The sequence below is a fragment of the Oryctolagus cuniculus genome, chromosome 4 (genome assembly GCF_964237555.1).
Source record: "Oryctolagus cuniculus chromosome 4, mOryCun1.1, whole genome shotgun sequence".
NCBI lineage: Eukaryota > Metazoa > Chordata > Mammalia > Lagomorpha > Leporidae > Oryctolagus > Oryctolagus cuniculus.
The window spans coordinates 68,256,248-68,269,718 of record NC_091435.1 but is presented as its reverse complement, the minus strand read 5'-3'; the positions used below and the strand labels follow the sequence as shown (position 1 = coordinate 68,269,718).

Here is a 13,471-nt window from a genome sequence, read left to right as displayed (position 1 = left end):
TTCCTATGTTCTGATCCACCTCTGCTTACCTTATTTATAATCATATCTCAAACTCAGAAGTGGACTACTGCTACCTGGAAGACCCATTCTGAGTGCCACTACCCCATCATCTCTTCCTCAGAGTTACTTATCTATACTGTGGACAGTTACCCATAAAGCATACAAGGCATTTACAGTTAGCCTGGGGATATGCAAGCAATAAACTGATGAAGAGTTCCATATCTAGTGTTCATTTCCCCAAGTCATGCAGCTTGGAACACCTGTAGGGAACTGGGAACCTCAGTTCAGCATAGGAATTGTGCTTCAAATGTATGATGTCTGGGAAGCCATGAAAACACCCATACAAAATCTTCTAAAATCAAGAGTACAAAGAGAGGTGATCCTGTATGGCACTCAGAAATTTCACCATGAAACTTCCTGGAAATAAAACCTTCCTGAAGATAATTAAGAAGAAATTTCTGCTTCAGATACTTCCAAGAGAAAGGCAATTCTTGGGGTAACTGAAAAGATAAAGGAATACAAGTACACATGCCAGTTAGGAAGATCCATGTGTAGCTGCTAAACACAATCCAGTATTATAGCAGGACACGCCGTTTCAGCTGGTCATGTCACCAGCTACTCTGCTTCTTCACAGCCAGCTCCTGGCTGGGAAATGCTATATCGCCGAGACAAGGTAGGAAGACGTTTCTGCAGCAGCCTGCTACTGACAATGTTGACTGAAGGAGAATTTCACAGTCCCTCAGGGACTCCAAGTCCAGCCTGGAGGAGGTCTATATATAACAAACCAACAGCCAATATATACAAATGGGGAAGAGCTGAAAGCCTTTTTTTTTTTTTTTTTTTTTTTTTTTGACAGGCAGAGTGGACAGTGAGAGAGAGAGACAGAGAGAAAGGTCTTCCTTTGCCGTTGGTTCACCCTCCAATGGCCGCCACAGCCGGCGCGCTGCGGCTGGCGCACCGCGCTGATCCAATGGCAGGAGCCAGGTACTTCTCCTGGTCTCCCATGGGGTGCAGGGCCCAAGAACTTGGGCCATCCTCCACTGCACTCCCTGGCTACAGCAGAGAGCTGGCCTGGAAGAGGGGCAACCAGGACAGAATCCGGCGCCCCGACCGGGACTAGAACCCGGTGTGCCGGCGCCGCAAGGCGGAGGATTAGCCTAGTGAGCCGCGGCGCCGGCCCGAGCTGAAAGCCTTTTACCTCAGATCTAGAACAAGACAAAGATGTCTACTTTCACCACTGTCATTCAATGTGGTATTGGAGTTATTAGCAAGAGCAGTTAAAGGGAAAAAGAAACAGGGGCATCAAAAATGGGAGGGAGAAAGTTAAAATATCCATGTTTGGTGATGACATGATGTTGTATATGGAAAAACCTAAGCACTCCACCTAAAAGCAGTTATAACTGATGAATCAAGTCAGTAAAGCACAGATTACAAAATAAACATATTAAAAGCAGTAGTTTTTATATGCTAATGATGAGCTAACTAAAAGCAAAATCAAGGAAGAAATTTCATTTACAATAGCCACAAAAAATAAATATTTAGGTATAAATTTAACCAGAGACGTTTCTCTACAATGAAAATTATCAAACATTGATGAAAGAAATCATCAAGGATGCAAAAAAAGGAAAGATATTCCTTGATCATGGATTGGAAGAATTAATATCAATAAAATGTCTATACTACTATAAAGCCATCTACAGATTCATTGCAACTTACATCATAATACCAATGACATTCTTTACAGAATTAGAACAATCCTAAAATTCATATGGAATCACAAAATTCCCTGAAGACCCAAAGTCAACCTGTTCAAAAAAATCAGTCTGGAGGCATCACAATAGCTGACTTCAAAATGTGCTACAAAGCAGCTGGCGCCGCGGCTCACTAGGCTAATCCTCCGCCTAGCGGCGCCGGCACACCGGGTTCTAGTCCCGGTCGGGGCGCCGGATTCTGTCCCGGTTGCCCCTCTTCCAGGCCAGCTCTCTGCTGTGGCCAGGGAGTGCAGTGGAGGATGGCCCAGGTGCTTGGGCCCTGCACCCCATGGGAGACCAGGAAAAGCACCTGGCTCCTGGCTCCTGCCATCGGATCAGTGCGGTGCGCCAGCCGCAGCTCGCCGGCCGCGGCGGCCATTGGAGGGTGAACCAACGGCAAAGGAAAACCTTTCTCTCTGACTCTCTCTCTCACTGTCCACTCTGCCTGTCGAGAAAAGAAAAAAAATGTGCTACAAAGCTATAATAATTAAAACAGCATGGTATTGGTATAAAACACAACACATAGATCAATGAAACACAATAGCCAGAAATTAATCCATGTACATACAGCCAATTGATTTTTTGACGAAAGTCCCCAGACCATACACTGAGGTAAGGATAATCTCTTGAATAAATGATGCCAGCAAAACTGAATGTATATATGTAGAAGAATGAAATTAGAGCTCTACCTCTCACCATATATCAAAGGTCTAAATTTAACACTTAAGACTATGAAGTTTCTGGAAGAAAATTTAGGGAAAACCCTAAATGATGACGACTTCCTGGATAAGACCTCCAAAATACAGGAAACGGCAGCAAAACAAATGAGATTATATCAAACTTGGAAGCTTCTTCACAGTAAAGGAAACAATAGCGTGAAGAGACATCCAACAGAATGGGAAAAAATATTTGCAAGCTACTTATCTGACAAAGGATTAATAATCAGAATGTTTCAGCAATTCAAAAACACAATAATAAAAACAATAGTCCTGTTAACAAATGGGCAAAAGACTTCAATAGACAGTTCTTAAAAGAATAAATACAAATGGCCAGCAATACATAAAAAAATGCTCAACATCACTAGCTATAAGGGAAATGCAAATCAAAAACACAATGAGATATCAAATCACCACTGTCAGAATACTATTTTATGAAAGAGAGTAGCAAATGCTAGTGAGAATGCAGAGAAAGGAGAACTCTTATACACTGTTGGTGGGAATATATGTATTAGTACAGCCATTGTGGTAAACAGTGTAGTTAAAAAATGAGGAACAGACTTGGTATACAATCCAGCAGTCCCAATCCTGGGTATGTACCCAAATGACATGAACACACTGTATCAAAGAGAAACTCACATCACCATGTTTATAGCAGCACTGTTCACAACAGCCAAAACATTGAATCGGGGACCGAGCTGCGCAAGCCGCAGGCTCCGCGCCAGTGCTCGAAGGGGAGTGCGTGCCACACAGAAAACAGCGGGGAGACTTGGGACGTCCAGGGCTCCGAGTCCACACATCGGCGCTGAAAGGGGAGCGGACCTGCGTGGAGAGCGTGGGAACCCACAGTTCGGGACACCAGCGGCAGACTCAACACACCAGTGCTGGAACGCGAGGTGAGCCGAACCTCAATAGTCCGAGACACCGGCAGGCAAGTGGAGAGAGGAGACTAGAGGGAACGACCCCCCGGGGGGGGGGGACTTCACCAGGCTAACTGGAAGAGAGAGAGAGGAAAAAAAAAAAAGGTGACTGGTACGGACACGGGTTTCTCTCTCTCCGCTCACCTCTCAAGGGCGAGCAAGACAAAGAGCAGGCGCCATCTTGGACATACGTCATAAGCAGAGCGACCTCAGGTCTGCACCGGCCCTGAGCCTAGCAGAAAAACCTGACTCTGGGCGGGGCGAATTAACAAGAGATTAGGACCTAGTAAATTTGTGGTGCTACTGAACTGAGACTGTGAAAAAAGAGACGGTGGGGGAGAGAACTCACGGAATTCACGTGAGCACTCTCCAGAGACGCTACAATTCCGTAACTTTGGCAACCCAGTGGGAGACTGAAGGAGAATTTGAGCCCACTCTGAGGGCAGAACAGATTCCCTGTGTGGTCCTTGGGAAAGAGCTTCTGATCTCTGGCTCCTGTGGGTATATCATTTGCCTGCTAACTACCTCCAACTTCGTTCAGCTGTGCAGAATAACTTCCCTTTTGAATCAAAAAAAAAAGAAAGAGAGAGAGAGAGAGAGAGAGGTTTACCACGCCTAACCTGGGAGTGTCACCTTTGGCACACCAAACAGAGCTCTCAGGCCACACCCATCTCAAGCCCTAAGGCTCCATCAAAAACAGATAGTCCACTTAATTTAGAGTCATAGTATAACAAGAAAAAGCACCACAGTGAAGAAACCAAATATCTCCAATATGCCAAATAACAAACGCAAAAACCAAGGTAATAAAAACAAGGAAGTCACCATGAAGCCCTCAAATGAAAAAGACACCCCAGTTCAAGATTATGAGGATGATGACATAGAAGAAATGCAAGAAGCAGATCTCAAAAAATTGATAAGAACATTAAGAAGTTCTCAAAAACAAATTCTTGAACTACAGAAATCCTTAATGGACAAGATAGAAAATCTCTCTCGTGAAAATGAATTATTAAGGAGGAATCAAAATGAAACGAAACAACTAGTACAAAGGAAACTGGGATAGTGACTGAAGTAAAGAATTCAATAGATCAAATGAAAAACACAATAGAGAGCCTTACAAACAGAATGGGTGAAGCAGAAGAGAGAATATCGGACTTAGAAGACAGAGAACAGGAAAGGATACAGTCAGACCAAAGAAAAGAAGAGGAAATTAGAAATCTAAAACATATTGTCGGGAATCTTCAGGATACTATTAAAAAACCCAACATTCGGGTTCTAGGAGTTCCTGAAGGCATGGAGAGGGAGAAAGGATTAGAAGGCCTTTTTAGTGAGATATTAGCAGAAAATTTCCCAGGTTTGGAGAAGGACAGAGAAATCCTAGTACAGGAAGCTCACAGAACCCCTAATAAACATGACCAAAAGAGATCCTCACCACGACACGTTGTAATTAAACTCTCCACAGTGAAACATAAAGAAAAGATCCTAAAATGTGCAAGAGAGAAATGTCAGATTACTCTCAGAGGATCTCCAATCAGACTCACAGCTGACTTCTCATCAGAAACTCTACAGGCTAGGAGGGAATGGCGAGATATAGCCCAGGTACTAAGAGAGAAAAACTGCCAGCCCAGAATATTATATCCCGCAAAGCTATCATTTGTGAATGAAGGTGAAATAAAGACTTTTCATAGCAAACAGAAATTGAAAGAATTTGTCACCACTCGTCCAGCCCTGCAAAAGATGCTTAAAGATGTGTTACACACAGAAACACAGAAACACGGTCATCAGTATGAAAGAAGGTAAAGGAAGGAAACCAAGGAAGGAAACCTCACAGCAAAAGATCACAGGGAATTCAAAGCATATATTAGAACTTATCTTTGGCAAATGGCAGGGCAAAGTTACCACTTATCATTAGTCACATTGAACGTGAATGGCCTGAACTGTCCAGTTAAAAGACATCGATTGGCTGATTGGGTTAAGGAACAAAACCCATCTATTTGCTGCTTACAAGAAACACATCTTTCCAACAAAGATCCATACAGACTGAAAGTGAAAGGCTGGAAAAAGATATACCACGCCAACAGAAATGAAAAAAGAGCAGGCGTAGCCATCTTAATATCAGACACCATAAACTTTACCACAAAAACCGTTAAGAGAGACAAAGAGGGACACTACATAATGATTAAGGGATCAATTCAACAGGAAGATATAACAATTATCAATGTATATGCACCTAACTACAGGGCACCGGTTTATCTAAAAGATTTGTTAACGGACTTAGAGGGAGACAATAGTACAATAGTACTGGGGGACTTCAATACTCCACTCTCAGAAATAGACAGATCAATAGGACAGAAGATCAACAAGGATACAGTAGATTTAAACGACACTATAGCCCAAATGGATCTAACAGATATATACAGAACTTTCAATCCTACAGCTAAAGATTTTACATTCTTCTCAGCAGTACATGGAACCTTCTCTAGGATTGACCACATACTAGGCCATAAAGCAAGTCTCAGCAAATTCAAAAGAATTAGAATCATACCATGCAGCTTCTCAGACCATAAAGGAATGAAGTTGGAAATTAGCAACTCAGGAATCCCTAGAGCATACGCAAACACATGGAGATTGAACAACATGCTCCTGAATGAACAATGGGTCATAGAAGAAATCCAAAGAGAAATCAGAAACTTTCTGGAAGTAAATGAGGATAACAGCACAACATACCAAAACTTATGGGACGCAGCAAAAGCAGTGTTAAGAGGAAAGTTTATATCAATAGTTGCCTACATCAAGAAATTGGAAAGGCACCAAATAGATGAGTTTCAATTCACCTCAAGGATCTAGAAAACCTACAGCAAACCAGACCCAAATCTAGTAGGAGAAGAGAAATAATTAAAATCAGAGAAGAAATCAACAGGATTGAATCAAGAAAAACATTACAAAAAATCAGCCAAACGAGGAGCTGGTTTTTTGAAAAAATAAACAAAATTGACACCCCATTGGCCCAACTAACTAAGAAAAGAAGAGAAAAGACCCAAATCAATAAAATCAGAGATGAAAAAGGAAATCTAACAACAGACACCACAGAAATAAAAAGAATCATCAGAAATTACTACAAGGACTTGTATGCCAGCAAACAGGGAAACCTATCAGAAATGGATAGATTCCTGGACACATGCAACCTACCTAAATTGAACCAGGAAGACATCGAAAACCTAAACAGACCCATAACTGAGACAGAAATTGAAACAGTAATAAAGGCCCTCCCAACAAAGAAAAGCCCAGGACCAGATGGATTCACTGCTGAATTCTACCAGACATTTAAAGAAGAACTAACTCCAATTCTTCTCAAACTATTCAGAACAATCGAAGAAGAGGGAATCCTCCCAAATTCTTTCTATGAAGCCAGCATCACCTTAATTCCTAAGCCGGAAAAAGATGCAGCACTGAAAGAGAATTACAGACCAATATCCCTGATGAACATAGATGCAAAAATCCTCAATAAAATACTGGCCAATAGAATGCAACAACACATCAGAAAGATCATCCACCCAGACCAAGTGGGATTTATCCCTGGTATGCAGGGATGGTTTAATGTGCGCAAGACAATCAATGTGATACACCACATTAACAGACTGCAGAAGAAAAACCATATGATTCTCTCAATAGATGCCAAGAAAGCATTTGATAAAATACAACACCCGTTCATGATGAAAACTCTAAGCAAACTGGGTTTGGAAGGAACATTCCTCAATACAATCAAAGCAATCTATGAAAAACCCACAGCCAACATCCTATTGAATGGGGAAAAGTTGGAAGCATTTCCACTGAGATCTGGTACCAGACAGGGATGTCCACTCTCACCACTGCTATTCAATATAGTTCTGGAGGTTCTAGCCAGAGCTATTAGGCAAGAAAAAGAAATTAAAGGGATACAAATTGGGAAGGAAGAACTCAAACTATCCCTCTTTGCAGATGACATGATTCTTTATTTAGGGGACCCAAAGAACTCTACTAAGAGACTATTGGAACTCATAGAAGAGTTTGGCAAAGTAGCAGGGTATAAAATCAATGCACAAAAATCAACAGCCTTTGTATACACAGACAATGCCATGGCTGAGGAAGAACTTCTAAGATCAATCCCATTCACAATAGCTACAAAAACAATCAAATACCTTGGAATAAACTTAACCAAGGACGTTAAAGATCTCTACGATGAAAATTACAAAACCTTAAAGAAAGAAATAGAAGAGGATACCAAGAAATGGAAAAATCTTCCATGCTCATGGATTGGAAGAATCAATATCATCAAAATGTCCATTCTCCCAAAAGCAATTTATACATTCAATGCAATCCCAATCAAGATACCAAAGACCTTCTTCTCAGATCTGGAAAAATTGGTGCTGAAATTTATATGGAGGCACAAGAGACCTCGAATAGCTAAAGCAATCTTGTACAAAAAAACAAAGCCGGAGGCATCACAATATCAGATTTCAGGACATACTACAGGGCAGTTGTAATCAAAACAGCATGGTACTGGTACAGAAACAGATGGATAGACCAATGGAACAGAATTGAAACACCAGAAATCAACCCAAACATCTACAGCCAACTTATATTTGATCAAGGATCTAAAACTAATTCCTGGAGCAAGGACAATCTATTCAATAAATGGTGCTGGGAAAATTGGATTTCCACGTGCAGAATCATGAAGCAAGACCCCTACCTTACGCCTTACACAAAAATCCACTCAACATGGATTAAAGACCTAAATCTACGACCTGACACCATCAAGTTACTAGAGAACATTGGAGAAACCCTTCAAGATATTGGCACAGGCAAAGAGTTTCTGGAAAAGACCCAGGAGGCACAGGCAGTCAAAGCCAAAATCAACTATTGGGATTGCATCAAATTGAGAAGTTTCTGTACTGCAAAAGAAACAGTCAGGAGTGTGAAGAGACAACCGACAGAATGGGAAAAAATATTTGCAAACTGTGCAACAGATAAAGGGTTAATAACCAGAATCTACAAAGAGATCAAGAAAATCCACAAAAACAAAACCAACAACCCAATTAAGAGATGGGCCAAGGACCTCAATAGACATTTTTCAAAAGAGGAAATCCAAATGGCCAACAGGCACATGAAAAAATGTTCAAGGTCATTAGCAATCAGGGAAATGCAAATCAAAACCACAATGAGGTTTCACCTCACCCTGGTTAGAATGGCTCACATGCAGAAATCTACCAACAACAGATGCTGGCAAGGATGTGGGGAAAAAGGGACACTAACCCACTGTTGGTGGGAATGCAAACTGGTCAAGCCACTATGGAAGTCAGTTTGGAGATGCCTCAGAAACCTGAAGATAACCCTACCGTTCGACCCAGCCATCCCACTCCTTGGAATTTACCCAAAGGAATTTAAATTGGCAAACAAAAAAGCGGTCTGCAGCCTAATGTTTATTGCAGCTCAATTCACAATAGCTAAGACCTGGAACCGACCTAAATGCCCATCAACGGTAGACTGGATAAAGAAATTATGGGATATGTATTCTTTAGAATACTATACCGCAGTAAGAAACAACGAAATCCAGTCATTTGCAACAAAATGGAGGAATCTGGAACACATCATGCTGAGTGAAGTAAGCCAGTCCCAAAGGGACAAATACCATATGTTCTCCCTGATCGGTGACAACTGACTGAACACCAAAAAGGAAACCTGTTGAAGTGAAATGGACACTATGGGAAACGGTGACTTGATCAGCATAGCCCTGACTGTTAATGAACAACTTAATACATTATCCCTCTTAGTAGTTTTTTTGTCTGTTCTACTTAATATGACTGGTTTAATTCTGTAATTAATACACAGTTATTCTTAAGTGTTGAAAATTAACTGAAATGTGATCCCTGTTAAACATAAGAGTGGGAATAAGAGAGGGAAGAGGTGTATAATTTGGGACATGCTCAAGCTGACTTGCCCCAAATGGTAGAGTTAGAAACATACCAGGGGATTCCAATTCAATCCCATCAAGGTGGCATGTACCAATGCCATCTCACTATTCCAAGTGATCAATTTCAGTTCACAATTGATCATAATGATAGGACTAAGAGTCAAAGGGAGCACATAAACAAGTCTAGTACCTGCTAACACTAACCGATGGAATAAATAAAGGGGAGAGTGATCCAACATGGGAAGTGAGATACTCAGCAGACTCATAGAATGGCAGATGTCCTAAATAGCACTCTGGCCTCAGAATCAACCCTAAAGGCATTCGGATCTGGCTGAAAAGCCCATGAGAGTATTTCAGGCATGGAAAGCCAAGACACTCTGGCAAAAGATCTCTGTGAGTGAGATCCCAGTGGAAAGAACAGGTCTTCAAAGAAGGAGGTACCTTTCTCTGAAGGGAGGAGAGAACCTCCACTTTGACTATGACCTTGTCTAAACAAGATAAGAATCGGAGAACTCAGAGGGCTTCCATAGCCTTGGAAACTCATGACTGGAGCATAGGGAGACTACTGATGCCATAGACAGGAGTGTCAATTGGTAAAGTCAACAACAGGAGTCACTGTGCACTTACTCCTCATGTAGGATCTCTGTCCTTAATGTGCTGTGTATTGAGATTTAATACTATAACGAGTACGCAAACAATATATTTCACTTTGTGTTTCTATGGGGGTGCAAACTGTTGAAATCTTTACTTAATGTATACTAAACTGATCCTCTGTAAAAAAAAAAAAAAAAAGAAAAAAAAAAAAAAAGAAATTGTCAACTCCCAACTTGACTCTCACTGGGATTAAACATGACAATAGGTCTGATCTGATTTCATCATCATTTAAAAAAAATCATCTATTATTTTTCACTTTATGTTTCTGTGTGGGAGCAAACTGTTGAAATCCTTACTTAATGTATACTAAGCTGATCTTCTGTATATTAAGATAATCGAAAATGAATCTTGATGTGAATGGAAGGGGAGAGGGAGTGGGAAAGGGGAGGGTAGTGGGTGGGAGGGACGGTATGTGGGGGAAGCCATTGTAATCCATAAATCGTACTTTGGAAATTTATATTCATTAAATAAAAGTTAAAAAAAAAAATAAAGAACAGCCCTGCTAATTAAGCAATCAAAAAAAAAAAATTGAATCAACCAAGGTTGATTTTATTTACATGTGTGTGTATATATGTGATGGAATGTACAAGATTCACACACACACACACACACACACACACGATAGAATAATATTCAGCTGTAAAAAATGAATGAAATTCTATCACAATAAAAATGTTGCAACTGGAGCACAATCATGCTGAGTGAATATGCCAGATATATGTGAAAGCTAAATTTTTTTTAAAAAATCAACACCAAAAAATAAAACAGAAAGCAGTGTTTGTGTGTACCTGTTTTGTTGTAAGTAGAGTGTTTTGTCTCAGCTTTAAAAAAATTTTTGTCAAATATTTTTAGGCAAGTAAAGGAAGAAAGTTGATTTTTCCTGTATATATCTCCCTGCCTGTTTTTTTCAGTTGCAATGTGGTTTTGTGCTATAAAAGTAAACCAAGAAAATACTTCTATTTTTACAATAAAATTATATACTACTAGTTTTAGTAATCTGTGGTAGTTTTAAAATATATTGTATGTGAGTGAAATTGACATTGTTTCATTTGATTATTTTTATAGCCCTTGTCTATATTCTTGCTGAACTATGGTCTTCTTACTTCTTACTTTTTATTGATGCACTCTTTATTGAGAGGAGCATTAAGCCTTTGACTATAATGTAACTTAAGATTGTGTTTCCTCAAAGAAATAAAATTTTTAATTAAAAAATAAATTTTAAAAAATTGGAAAGAAATAAAGATGCTTAATAGTCTTTACCACTATTATATTTATATCAACTGACACAATTGTAAATTGTTACTTTTTAAAATAACCATAATTTTTCATAAACCATGTAATTATTTAAATTGTTACTAATCTTGAAGTTAGCACATACTTCATAATGGCAGAAAATTAAGAAAAGTTATTGCACCCAGAGTTGTTGCCTTTTCCAAATTGGGACTAAGAATTTAAGAACAGGGGCTGGCGCTGTTGTAGCTGGTAAACCCATCACCTGTGATGCCAGCATCCCATATGGGTACCAGTTTGAGTTCTGGCTGTTCCACTTATCATTCAGCTCCTTGCTAATGTGCCTGGGAAGGCAGCAGAAGAAGGCCCAAGAGCTTGGGCCCCTGCCACCAACGTACAAGACTTGGAGGAAGCTCCTAGATCCTGGCTTCATTGTGGCTCAGCTCCGGCTGTGGACCTTTCCTTCCATGCCCTCCCCACCAATGGGCATCAGGGGCAAAGAGTCACAATAGGATCCTTTCTCCCTTTATCCTGTCACCTCAGAGCACCAGTGTTGGCTGTACTTCCCAAATTTCACTGTGGGTTGTGCTGTGGGTGGTGTCATTGCTGTTTTTCTATGGACCATCCTTTGCTTCGGTTTAGTTCCTGCTTTTGATCTCTCCACTGGAGTCAGCCCTTCTGGCTTTCTGAACCCCAGGACTCACTCTCACCTGGAAGTCGTATTTTGACCTTCTGTTGCTCACTCCGTGAAGGTGGGGAGGACTTCCTTGCACATTGGCATGCCAGATTCCAGGGACTGAATCCACCATGGGTTCAAAGCTCCTTGCTTTTCTGGAAAAGGCATCATTAATTCACTTGGGAAAAGCGATTGAAACAAATATAAAAATATCAACAACAAAAGAGCAACTATCTTTTGGTGCAATCATTCCACTTATAGGATTGAAGGAAATAATCAGAAAAGAACAAAAAACTTATTTACAGAAATATACACTTCTGCAGTGTTTACTTGGTGGGGGGGAAGGGAATTAAAACAATTAGAAAGCCCCCCCAAAGGAAGGAATGAGTCAGTTTGGAAGTCTAACACAAAATAGCAGGTTCACCCTGTTTCCATGGTATACTCCATTAGATCCAAAATGTAACTTGTATGAGTTTGAACCTCCTAACTTACTGTCCATTCCTGTATCTCCACAATTTATTACATCATTTGATCTGCAGTAATCACTGGATAGATGTATATGCGTTAATGGAGACTTAAATGTAAAACACTCTTAGACTACACTAATCAAATTTTACAATTTAAGCATGGCTTTCAGTGTTTGATTAGAAACTCTTTCAAATGAGAAATCAGAAAATACTGCACATCATCCCCAAGACAATGAACTGTCTTATCAATATTGTTTTAAATTACTAAATTATAAATGTATGTAGATGTAGTGTACAATATAATATGGAATGATTCAAACAATTAACATACATCATTTCACCTATGGTTTTTTTGTGAGATATTTGATATTTAGTTACTTTGACACATATAGTACAGTATGATCGACTATGGTCAATCTACAACTTATTTCTTCTTTGCGTCTGAATCATTTAACCTTTTAGTCAATAATTCCCCTTCCCTCTCTCCTCATTCCCTATATCTGGCCTATAGCAAATCAACTGTCCACTTCTCTAAGTTCAAATTTGTTAGATTTCACATACAAGTGGGATCATGTGATATTTTTCTTTTTGTGCCTGGCCTATTTCACTTAGTGTGTGCCCTCTAGTTTCACCCTTGTTACTGCAAATGACAGAATTTCCTTCCTTTGAAAGGTTAACTAACATTCCATTGTGTATGTATACCACATTTTCTTTATCCATTCCCTCACTGATGGGCACTTAGGTTGATCCTGTATCTTAGAAGCAAATAACGAATGTTTTAAATGAACAAAGGACTGAAAAAATATTTCTCAAAAGCAAACATCCAAAATAGCCAACAAACACATGAAAAAATATTCAGTGTCATTAAACATTAGGGAAATGCAAATTAAAACCACAATAAGATATCATATAACAGCTGTTAGACTGCTTTTCTTATCAGAAAGATGATAGATAAGATGCTGAGCATGCCAAAAACAGGAAATTCCTGTATATTGTTGATGGGAATGAAAAGTTGTACAGCCATAATGGAAAAAAGAATGAAGGCTCCTCAGAAAACTTAAAATAGAATTATCATATGATCCAACAATCACACTTCTTGGTATATATCCA

General features: G+C 39.8%; 1 protein-coding gene across 15 annotated transcripts in view; it reads left to right on the top strand.

The window, feature by feature from the left end:
* Positions 1–13,471, top strand: part of SLC9C1 (solute carrier family 9 member C1) — a 102,418-nt gene that overhangs the window by 14,498 nt on the left and 74,449 nt on the right. Inside the window, exon 1 of one of the 15 annotated variants that reach the window (XM_051859363.2) lies at positions 11,470–11,970. The exons of the other annotated variants lie outside the window; for them this stretch is intronic. The gene's annotated coding sequence lies outside the window, so the exon portion shown is untranslated. Of the gene's footprint in view, positions 1–11,469; positions 11,971–13,471 lie in introns of those variants that run through there. 15 annotated transcript variants of the gene reach the window in all.